Raw genomic sequence first — 12,986 nt, 5'->3', positions numbered from 1 at the left:
GGGTCCAGTGTTACTGATGCTGAGAAGGCCAAGGAGACTCCTCTTCCTTGAATCTGGCCTCGGGGAGATCAGTTATCGGGGCTGCGTCCCCTTATTTCTGTAATTATTTTAATTTATGCCCACGGGGTTGATACAATTTCCTTTACTATTCTTTTATATGCTTTACATTTCTTGGCTCGAAATATTTTGCATATTCTATATTGATGAACTAGTTATGTTTATTTATTCATACAAACATAGTTTGGACTTAGGCTCGAAATTCGATGCACTTATGCATAGTTTATTCGAATTATCCGCTTCCGACCTCGTTATTTATCAAGGTCGGATATTACTTTAACCATGAACTGAAAAGTACTTATATGGTATGTAATATGAATGATTTGGTTATCTTTTTAGTCACTTTTCCTCATCCTCAGTATTTTGGCTCCGAGGTTATGAGTTCGAAACTATTTTTCTTTAAGATATTCCAGCCTCGATCTCGACATATTTCGCAATAGGTTTAGGCTCCCATTTATCATTGATCGATAATTTGGCTGGTTTGTTCCAAACCTGTTGTGTTTGCATATCTGGTTAACTCCAAATATTTTACGTTCTTGATGGTCGGTTATATCCGAACTATCTAAGCTCGCGTATTTGGTCATATCCAAATACTTTGTTTTTGATAATTCGGTTATGTCCGAACTATCTAAGATCGCGTACTTGGTTACATCCAAATACTTTATGTTTTTGATAATTCGGTTATGTCCGAACTATCTAAGATCGCGTACTTGGTTACATCCAAATACTTTATGTTTATTTTTTATTTTTTAAGCTGGTGGTATGTATACCAATGATGCCCCCTTAATATCCTATGAGTGTGACCATAGGTTATTAAATTAAGAGAGATTGCAAAAATAAAAATACATTACATGTGAAACAAAGCAGACCTTTTATTTGATGAAATTCAGAAACAAACAAACAATCTAGTACAGATAGAAATTCATGGTTACAGGCAACACTTCCTACACTATTGATAATATGGTCTAAGGTGTTCGCCATTCCATGCTCGTGGTATCAGGCTCCCATCTAATCTCGCAAGTTTGTATACGCCAGGTCGGATGACTGATTCTATCTGGTACGGTCCTTCCCAGTTTGGCCCGAGCACTCCAGCTGCGTTGCTGAGAATACGCGTCTCAATATCAGATCTCCCACTCCGAACTTTCGATCTCGAACCCTCTTATTGAAATATCTTGTGGTTCGTTGCTGGTAAGCAGCATTTCTCAGCTGAGCCTCTTCCCTTTTTTCTTCGATCAAGTCTAGGGTTTCTTCGAGCCGAGTGTGATTTGAATCCTGATCGTAAATCTGAGTTCGAATTGTTGGGATTTTGACCTCGATGGGCAACATTGCCTCGCATCCGTACGCTAGAGAGAACGGGGTATGTCCCGTTGATGTCCGAGCTGTAGTTCTATATCCCCAAAGGACTTGAGGTAATTACTCGTGCCATCGTCCCTTTGCCTCCTCCAACTTTTTCTTTAGAGAACTCTTGAGGGTTTTGTTAACGGCTTCGACCTGACCGTTCGCTTGAGGGTGAGCCACTGATGAAAAACTTTTTATTATGCCGTTCTTTTCACAAAAGTTGGTGAATAAGTCGCAATCGAACTGGGTTCCGTTATCGGATACGATCTTTCTCGGTACTCCATATCGGCATACGATGTTCTTTACCACGAAATCAAGGATCTTTTTCGAAGTTATAGTTGCCAACGGTTCAGCCTCCGTCCATTTCGTGAAGTAATCGACGGCGACTACAGCATATTTCACTCCACCTTTTCCAGTTGGGAGAAAGCCTATGAGGTCGATGCCCCATACTGCGAAAGGCCATGGGGATGTCAACATGGTCAGTTCGGAAGGTGGAGCTCGGGGTATCGTTGCGAATCTCTGGCATTTGTCGCACCTTTTCACATACTCGAAAGAATCTGTTTTAATGGTTGGCCAGAAATATCCTTGGCGTATGATCTTCTTTGACAGGCTATGCCCCCCGGTGTGGTCTCCGCAGAACCCTTCATGAATTTCTTCGATGATCTTCTTTGCTTCGGGAGGTGTTACACACCTAAGCAGCGGCATGGAATGCCCTCTTCTGTATAACTTTCCGTCCAAAATGGTGTAACGAGGAAGTTGATACATCAATTTTTGAGCCTGGTTCCGATCCTTCGGTAAAATTCCATTTTCGAGATAATCAACTATTGGACTCATCCAGGTCGGTTCTGTTTCAATCATACACACATCTTCCTCGTCTGGCTCAGTAATGTTGGGTGCTGATAGGTGTTCTACGGGTACAACATTCAGCTCTTCATTTTCGGCGGAAGTGGCGAGTCGAGCTAAGGCATCTGCATTTGAGTTTTGTTCTCGGGGAACCTGTTCGATTGCATAAAACTCGAAATACTCCAATGCGGATTTTGCCTTCTCCAGATAAGCTGGCATTCTTGTGCCACGAGCCTGGTACTCTCCCAAGATTTGATTAACCACGAGCTGGGAGTCGCTGTAGCAATGTATAGCTTTGGCCTTGAGCTCTTTTGCTATTCGTAGTCCCGCAAGTAGAGCCTCGTATTCAGCTTCATTATTAGATGCTTTAAAACCAAATCTTAAAGCAGAGTGAAATTTGCTTCCTGCAGGAGTGATCAGAATAACTCCTGCCCCCGCTCCATTTTCATTTGACGAGCCGTCGACGTAAAGTTTCCACAGCTCGTGGGCCGTGGTTCTTACCTCGTCGTTGGCTATACCAGTGCACTCCACTATGAAGTCTGCCAAGGCTTGTGCCTTAATGGTCGTTCTTGGATGGTAAGTGATCTCGAACTGTCCGAGCTCAACAGCCCATTTAAGGAGCCGACCTGACGCCTCTGGTTTAGACAGGACTTGCCTAAGTGGTTGATCTGTCAGTACATGGATGGGATGTGCTTGAAAGTAGGGGCGGAGCTTGCGAGATGAGTGGATTAGGCTGAGGGCAAGCTTCTCCATCAATGGATATCTTGAATCTGCCCCCAGTAATCTTTTGCTGATGTAATAGACGGGTTTGTGCAATTTATTTTCTTCTCGAACGAGCACCGCGCTTATCGCGTGTTCGGTAGTTGAGAGGTATAGGAACAATACTTCTCCCGTCTCAGGCTTCGATAGGATGGGCGGTTCAGCTAAGTGCTTTTTGAGCTCCTGAAAGGCCAGCTCGCACTACTCTGTCCATTCAAACTTCTTACTTCCTTTCAATAAGTTGAAGAATGGAAGGCCACGATCCGTTGACTTCGAGATGAATCTGCTCAGGGCGGCCATCCTGCCAGTCAAGCTTTGGACATCTTTATGCTTCCGAGGTGAAGGCATATCAATCAGGGCCTTTATTTTGTCGGGATTAGCCTCGATCCCTCGAGAGTTGACAATAAAGCCCAGAAATTTTCCCGAAGATACCCCAAAAGTGCACTTCTGAGGATTTAGCTTCATGTTGTATTTCCTGAGTACGCCGAAGCACTCTTCGAGATCATCAACATGGTTCTTGTTAAGTTGAGACTTTACAAGCATGTCATCAACATAAACTTCCATGTTGTTCCCTATTTGCTCTGAAAACATCATATTTACGAGCCGCTGGTACGTGGCTCCAGCATTCTTGAGTCCGAATGGCATGACATTGTAGCAGTAGAGCCCTTTATCTGTGATGAAGCTCGTATGATCTTGGTCGGGGGCATGCATGGGAATCTGGTTATATCCAGAATAGGCATCCATGAACGACATCAGGCCATGCCCCGCCGTGGCATCCACGAGCTGGTCAATTCTTGGCAGCGGAAAACAGTCTTTTGGGCAGGCCTTGTTGAGGTCTGAGTAGTCAATGCAGGTTCTCCACGTCCCATTGGGCTTCGGGACCAACATTGGATTGGCTACCCAGTCAGGGTAAAAAGCGTCCCTAATAAAATTGTTTGCTTTCAGCCTGTCAACTTCCTCCTTTAGTGCTTTCTTTCTGTCTTCGTCCAGCTGTCTTCGCTTTTGTTGCTTCGGGGGAAAGCTTTTGTCTATATTTAATGCGTAGCTCGCTACATTCGGGCTTATCCCCACCATGTCTGAGTGTGACCATGCGAAGACATCCTGGTTTTTCTTCAGAAAGGAAATTAATTGCTATTTTACCTCGTCTTAGAGGTGTTTTCCGACCTTCACCTTCTTCGAGGGATCTGCTTCCTCGAGCTGAAATTCTTCGAGCTCCTCCAAAGGTTGGAGGTCAACTTTTTCCTCGATCCTTGGATCGATCTCCTCATCAATTTCTAAAACCGTCCCATCTTTATTTTGTATGATAACGAGTGCTTGAGCGCTCGTTTGTTTCTTTCCCCTCAAAGAAATGCTATAGCACTCCCTTCCTGCCAATTGATCTCCTTTTAATGTCCCAACCCCGCTTGGGGTCGGGAACTTAAGGGCCAGATGCCTTACAGATGACACTACCCCCAGCCCGACCAGGGCGGGTCTCCCGAGCAGTACATTGTAGGCAGACGGTAAATCTACCACCACGAACTCCATTATCTTGGTCACCGAGACTGGATAGTCTCCCAAGGTCACAGGGAGTTCAATGGATCCCATACAGGCAGTCCCTTCTCCTGAAAAGCCGTACAAAGTTGTTGCACAAGCCTTCAGGTCGCGAAGGGAGAGTCCCATTTTCTCTAGTGTTGCCTTATAAAGAATGTTAACTGAGCTCCCATTATCTATGAGAACTCGGCGCACTCTTTTGTTGGCAAGCTGCAGGGTAATGACCAGTGGATCGTGATGAAGGAACTGGACATGGGAGGCGTCTTCCTCAGTGAAGGTTATAGGTTGTGTTTCAACTCTTTGGCTTTTTGGTGCCCTAGGTTCGGGTTCATAAGGAGACCCGTCCCCTGTCTTCAGCTCATTCACGTATCGCTTTTGAGCATTTCTACCCCCTCCTGCGAGATGAGGCCCACCCGAGATGGTTATTACGTCCTCTCCATCTATCGGCGGGGGCCTGTCTTCTTCCCGAGATCGGGAGTTATTATTTTGTGTCGTCGAAGGCGCGGCTACTCTCTGGCTCGCAGTAGTCTGTCCAGTACTCTGGTTTTTGACATACTTCCGGAAGTAACCTCTCAAGATCAACCCTTCGATCTCGTCTTTCAGCTGTCGACATTCGTCAGTGGTGTGTCCGGTGTCTCTATGGAACCGGCAATACTTGCTGGAATCCCTCTTGGATTTTTGATTTCTCATTGGGTCCGGACGCCTGAAGGGGACCTGGTTTTCATTAGCCAGGTATATGTTTTCCTGAGACTCGTTGAGCTCGGTGTGCACTTTATATACGGAGAAATACCTTTCTCCTTTCTTTTTCTTTCCTCCTTCAGCCTCGGGGTTATTTCCCTCACTTTTTTTCCTCTTGGAGGGATTCTCCGAGGTAAGCTGTGGAGCCGCTGGGTCAGCCGAGGTTGAGGCGGAGTTAATATTTATCGTTGTAGTTTCGGTCTGCGAGGTTGCCTTGAGCGTTGACCTCGCCTCCTCTACATTGACAAATCTTTGCGCCCGTCTGTTAAACTCGGTTATTGACCTCACCGGTTTCCCTTGCATGTCATCCCAAAGGGCACTTCCAGGCAACACACCAGCTCGGATAGCCATCAGGTGCCCACTGTCATCCACATCTCGAGCTCGGGCGACCTCTAGATTAAATCTTGTCAGGTAGCTTTTCAGTGTTTCGCCCGGCTGTTGTCGGACGTTAGTCAAAGTGGATGCCTCTGGTCTGACTCCCATCATAGCCCGGAACTGCTTCTTGAAGTCTCTAGACAACTGATCCCATGAAGTTATCGAGTGTCTCTTGTACTTCTCGAACCAACTATTGGCAGGTCCGGCCAGTGATGTCGGAAACAACATGCACCTGAGCTCGTAACCCACGTTACTAGCTCTCATAATAGTGTTGAATGTACTCAGGTGGCTACATGGGTCAGTTTTTCCTTCAAACGCTGGGACGTGAGGAATCCGGAACCCTTGAGGAAACTGAGTATTAGAAATATTGGGAGCAAACGGCTCGAGCTCCTCATCAGAGTCCTCGTATTGACCATTCCCTCGTTCATTCTTTAAAAGCCTAAAGGCTTTTTCGAGCTGATCAATCCTTTCTTGGACTGGGTCCTTAGGTGGTGTCTGGAATTGACAGTCATTGATCATGATCCCAGTCTCGCGTCTCCGTGAGGGATCTCTACGCCCATTTAGGTGATTCCTTAGGTCCGAATTTGTCTGATCTCCCTTCCCCCTGCTTTGATTTAGATGATTTCGCAGGTCAGAACGATTCTTGCGACTTCCAGTATTTTTACGACCTCGGTCGTGTTTACTGACGGACCTGGTCTCTCCGGACTCATCACTGGTGAAACTCATTGATCGGTCATTTCGTGGTGGATTCTTCCCACGTCGCCTCGTCTCCGCAGTTCGAGACCGAGACGTCTGACTTCTCTCAGATGGTGCGTCTCTCCGCTCCTGGAATGTCTTCCTGTTTCCTTGTCTTTCCCCTGTACGCCCTTGATCCTGATCTCGAACAGGTTGAGCGATTCTGCGGGGAGGTGAAGGATGTCTTATGGGAGACGGAGGGAACCGTATATGCAACGGTGGCTGCCTCCCTTGCCTCGGCCTAGAGGGTCCAGAATTTGCCCGAGATGGGTCAGTCGCGTTCGGTGCGCTACCAGGAACCTGAGTCCGAGCCTCGGTGGGAGCTCGGTTATTCTCAGTTCCTGCAGGCACTTCCACAGGTGGATTAGGCGGGACCCGAGCTCGGCTACTCCTCTGGGGCCTAGGAGGAGCAGATGGCTCTGCTGGTGCCGGAGGTTGAGTCGGCCTCCTCGTGGCAGCATCTTTTCGCGGTCGTCCACGGGGCCTCTGGGGAGGAACATGCACGTCCCTTGGAGGAGGGACTTGGTTTTCGTGCGGAGGCGGGGGCTGAGCCACCTGCGCCTCTGCGGCCATCCTAGTCAACTCCTCATTCCGTTTGTTGGCTTTTGCCAACAGTTGTTTCAACTGCCGGTTTTCCAGCTCTACAATAGGAACGTAACGCTCAGGATTGTAGTACATATCCTCATCCCTCGGTGGAGGCGGTGGTCCCCGGGAATCGGAGGACCCACTTCTCTCCTCAGACTCCGGGTTCTCCATTGGTTGTTTTCCAGGACGCCTTGGGTAGCTTTCATCAGGGGTGTTCTGATTGTTTGTAGCCATGAATCTCTCAGGGATGGATGCTTAAGGCTCTCAATGAAAGCACCAAACTGTTGACGCCGTTTTTCGTCAACAGATAAAAGAAGAGCACAAAAACAATGAATGACAATGGCCAAACGAAACAAACAAATCAAACACACGGTTTTTTACGTGGTTCAGCAGTTAAATCTGCCTAGTCCACGAGTCTCTGTTATTAATCTTAAGATTATCTCTGAAAAATTCTTTAGCACGAATTCTCCAGAGTTTTCTCTCAAGGATCAGAATTTCGGTCCTTTACAATGGTGCATGGCCTCACTATTTATAGAGAAGGCTGCAGAATACTATCCCACATATTTTGGGTAGTTACTCGTTTGTGAATAAAATAAATGGCGTTAAATGCCTTTAATCAGATATAAAAGGAAACGTCCCTGAAGACCAGGAAACGCATAACTGACTAAATAATACCCACGATTCTTGGGGATTTACATTAATAAATGAGGATTACATCTCATGTTTATAATACTTGTAGATATTCAAGGTGGTGATAGCGTATCTCTAAGGCTTTAGCATCCCAGGTCTCACGTCATTATGCGAGCCAACGACATCTCCCGAGATCACGTGTATTTTGAGATAGTACATCGAGCTCAAGACCCCTACTCCGAAGTTCCTGAAGATGAGGGTGCTCTCAGAGCTACCTTTCGAGATCGAGATCATTTCGAGGTCACGATACTCGAGGTCATGTATCGTACTTTTCCGGCTCGATTTACAATCCTAGAGCATACCCTAACCCTCACGAGACTATTTATTGCGAACTCAGCTTTCGAGGTCACGTTTACCATGGCTCGAAATCTGGGTATAACAGATTTTAGCAAAAGTACATATATATGAGTGAGATGGAGAAAATGATAAAGATATTATCTATATTATTTTCACTTATTTGATAATACATAGAAAGTGCATGACAAAATCTATATACTATTAGTAAACATAAATATAGATAATAAGATGAAGAAGTAGAGATGAAAGAAAATAAATCACTAAAATATATAAACTTTAAGCAAATGGTGAATCAAAAATACCAAACAAAGTCATAGTGCATATAGGGTCATCCTAACCTTCCTAAGAAGGTTAGCCTATTATGCTAGATATTCTCATGAAATTCTAGAGAGAAAATATGAGAAATGAGACTAAAATTTGGTAGAGTTTTGCTACCTAAAAATTACATAGAAAATGTTTAGAAAGCGCCTCTATTTATAGATGGAGAAAATGACTAAAAAGAAATTAAACAACAATTTGAGGTTTACAAAATAAATCTGAAATATTAATAATAAAATATGATTTTGAAAAATCAAATCTTATTATAAATATTAACCTAGTTATTTTGGTGTATGGTCAAATGCCCTTTTTCAAAAACACCAAAAAAGATGAGCTTTAAAGCTCAAAATGGCAATTTCGCAAGGCCCAATACCCACAAAATATGGGTTGAAAGTGGCTATGGCAGATGAGGGTTTTGACCCACTCCCAACCAATGGGAGCGCGCCACGTAGGCACTGGCTGGGAGGATTGGGCTGGTTTAGATGGGTCTGCGTTGGGGGAGCTTCAGTTTGGCCTTTGGTTTGGGCCAATGTGGTTCTGGGCTTTGAATGGTTTCAGCCACGTTGAAGGAGTCTGCTGGGCGTTTGGAGGGTCACGTTGAAATGAAGCAAATGGCTAACATGGGTCAAAGGTGGGTCAAAGATGGCTGCTGGGACGCATGGCATGCGAGGAGCGCGACAAGTGGCGCGCTAGAGAGTTGCTCCTGGGACGCGTGGCAGGCTGGGAGCGCGACAAGTGGCTGCTGGAGAGAAGGGAAAGCTTTGGGCCTGTGGTGCTTTGGGCCGAATTTCTGGGCTTCCATTTTGCAAAAATGCCAACTTTTCCTCCTTTCTTCAACTTTATTTCTTTATTTCTTCTTTCTTTTCTTTATGACAAAATGCATCTTTAATTCCTACAAAATAACAATAAATTAAATCATAATCAAATATTTTCATTTATAAAATAAGTCGTATTAATTCCATGAAAATATTAATTAAAACTTAATTTATTTTGACAATTAAAATCAATAAATGTGTATTTTTCACTACTAATCACAACCCTCAACTAGCTTATTGCTAGTCCCTAGCAATTCAAGCGAATAAAAATTATTACCAAGATGAATTAGTGAGCTAAATTATGCAAAATAATTTAACAAAATGTTTAGTGAGAATTTAGAAAATGCTATTTAAAACTATCAAAGTTGTAATTCAAGAGTTTTGTGTGTGTGCACCAAACCATATCATTCTTTCCAAAATTAACACAAACAATATTGAAAAATCACCAAAGAATAAAGTCTCAACTCCAAATCCTCACAAAGGTATTGAAAGTATTTTTATGGGAGATGGTTGACACTCTTGGAGTTGGAAATTTATCAATTCACACTTAAAAATGGATGTTATCGTTTTAGGACAAACAATGTTAACGAATATTGATCAAAAGATAGGTTAATCAATTAATTGGAATCTAAATGACATTAGAACCTTCGGGATTTTACAAAATGATGTTGAGAGCCAAAATAAAGAACAAAACAAAAATAAAATACACAAACTTTTTTTTCTCTTTTTTTTCTCTTTTTTTATGACATAAATTGAAAATAAATGTAGTAATGTTGATTTTTTTTTTTTTAAATAATTCTTCTTTTTCTTCTTTTTTTATTTTTTTTTATAATTTTTTTTGACAAGAGACAACATAAATATACAAGAAATTAAAAGGAAAATTAAAATATAACAAAAGGCTCTTTAAAACAAAATTATCCCTCTAGTAAATGTCATGTTTTAAATCCCAAAAATTAATTTTACCAACTCAAATGATGAATAGAAGTTTTCAAAGTTGTTTTCTCATTCTCACATCTCACAAAAATTAAAAGCTTTAAACTTTGGGATTTTTCTCAATTGAATGTGTTAACAAATTTTTTTTTTTTCAATGTCTGGTTGTGCATGAAATTACTTTAAAAAAATTACTTCCTAATAGTAAAAATAGCAAAAACTATCTCACAAAAATTTTGTTGTCATGAATCTTGCAAAAATTTAACTCAAAATTTCAAAATAGTACTCAAAATATATGTCAACGCATGAATATGCCTACTACCCCCAACTTTAATGGAGACACTGTCCTCAATGTCTAACGTTAAGCGCATTGTGCAAGAAAAATGGAATATGATCACCAACAAAAACAACAAAACCCCAAAAAGTAAAATTTGCAACATAAAATAAAGACACAAATTTAAATAAAACACACTAAAAAGAAAGATAAAACTTGATCAGTCTTTGGTAGACAAAAGCATCGCTCTCAGGTAAGTCTACCAACTGCAGATTTGCGTACTATCCTGTATCAAAAATGAATTTTATTTTATCCTGCATCTCAAAAATAGAAGTGTTAGTAATATTTTCAGGATAAAGAAAATGTTTGGGTGCAAAATCGTGAAGGAAATTGGGTGAAAGTTTCATTGCAAATATGTTTATGATTTCCTCAACGATTAAGTCTATCACATCAGTATGATAGCTTCCATTTTTCTTTGGAGTGGTTGGAAGAATTTCGGTATTGGAAAAAGTTTCACTCCAAATGGTAATAACATCATCCTCATCGAGTTTTGAACTAGGTGTTGACGCCGTTTTTCGCCAACAGATAAAAGAAGAGAGCACGTAAACAATTAAAGACAATGGCTAAAACAAACAAACGAGTCAGACACGCGGTTTTTACGTGGTTCAGCAGTTAAATCTGCCTAGTCCACGAGTCTCTGTTATTAATCTCAAGATTATCTCTGAACAATCCTTTAGCATGAATTCTCCAGAGTTTTCTCTCAAGAATCAGAAATTCGGTCCTTTACAATGGTGCATCACTTCTCTATTTATAGAGAATGATGCAGAATACTATCCCACATATTTTGGGTAGTTACTCTTTTGTGAATAAAAATAAATAGCCTTAAATGCCAATAATCAGATATAGAAGGAAACGTTCCCCAAAGATCAGGAAACGCATAACTGACTAAATAATATCCCACGATTTTTGGGGATTTACATCAATAAATGAGGATCATATCCCATATCTACAACACTTGTAGATATTCAAGGTAGTCATTGCGTATCTCCAAGGTTTCACGTCATTGTGCGAGCCACTGACACTTCCCGAGCTGACATTTCTTTCGAGATGGCATATCGAGCTCGAGATCCCTGCTCCGAAGTTGCTTCTGAAGATGAGGGGCTCACAGAGCTATCCTTCGAGATCGAGATCATTTCGAGGTCACCATATTCGAGGTCTGTACCATACTTTGCAGGCTCCGATTTACAATCGTAGAGCATACCCTTAACCCTCACGAGACCATTTAATGCGAACTCAGCTTTCGAGGTCATATTTGCTACGGCTCGAAATCTGGGTATAACACTAGGAGTATGGGATGGTGTTATAGCCTTAGGTTGGGACGTGAATTGACTTAAATTATGTGAAAGAATAGCGTTGGTCAATTCTGAAAGTTGAGTACTAGTTTCCCTAAAATCTTCCACAAATTGTCTATTGAATTCTCTTTGCTCCTCTATAAATGTGTGTAAAGTGTCCTCTAAGGAATTTGTATTAGTGTAGACATTATATGGAGGTTCATGTGGGAAGTTAGGAAAATGTGGCTCAAAATTCATGGGAGGCGGTGCATGGTAGTTGTACTCAGGCTTCCAACTAAAATCTACGGGGTTGGTCCAACTAGAATTATGATTCCTATGGTCGACTCTTTCAAACTCACAATAATGTTCATCATAATCTACCTCGGGAACCTCGTAACTTCCTCTTTCAAACTTAATTTCTAAGACCTCAAGTTCTCGGTATTCTCTTACACTAAGTTTGCATGCACTCCTAAAATGGCTAGTACCCTCAAAAGCACTAGAATTACGATTATTTCTGAATGAAGAATAATACATGGGAAAATACATCTCGAAACGTTTCTTTTCTTCTTCATTCATTTTTTTTATTTGGCTTTTGTGATTTTTGTTATTTTGTTATTTTTTGATTTTTTGATTTTTGATTTTTTTTATTTTGTTGTTATTTTTGGTTTTACTTGTTTCCATGTCGATTTGAGGTTTTTAGAACGGTCCCACTTAAAACCCACACTTCATCTAGAACTCCCCGAGGTTACTAGATAATTGTGGAGGGGCCACAATTCATAAAAACAGTCCTCTTCCCCGAGGTTACTAAGTAAGCATGGAGGGAACTTTTACTCAAATTGGCATTTAAGCAAAAAGTGCTTATGTTGACAAAACAAGCTTTGTTATTATTATTATAATTTTTTTTGTATTTTATGATTTTTTTTTTAAGATTTAAAACCTAAAAATAAAAATAAAAAACTAACAACAAAAAATAAATAAATAAAATAAAAATACAAATCTAACAATAGAAAATAACACAAAAAAAAATATTTAAACAAAAGAAATATTTTACCAACAAACTAAACTAACCAAATATAAGCAACCAATAAACTAAGAAACCAATAATTAAAATAAAAAAAATAAATAAATTAAAACTAAACCAACAAATAGGCAAGCAACCAATTTAAATATATATATATATTTTCAAGTTTGTTTTTTTTATTATTTTTTTTTACTACAATAAAAAAAAGAAAAAATAGAATAAAATAAGATACCAAACATAAATTAAAAAAAAAGAAACTAAATGCACACACAAGTTTTTTTGTTTAATTTTTTTTTAACAATAATAAAAAAAAAAGAGAAAGAAAAATAACAAAACAAAAAATAAATAAA

This window comes from Humulus lupulus, chromosome 7 (genome assembly GCF_963169125.1).
Source record: "Humulus lupulus chromosome 7, drHumLupu1.1, whole genome shotgun sequence".
Classification (NCBI taxonomy): domain Eukaryota; kingdom Viridiplantae; phylum Streptophyta; class Magnoliopsida; order Rosales; family Cannabaceae; genus Humulus; species Humulus lupulus.
Note: the sequence above shows the minus strand (reverse complement) of the source record.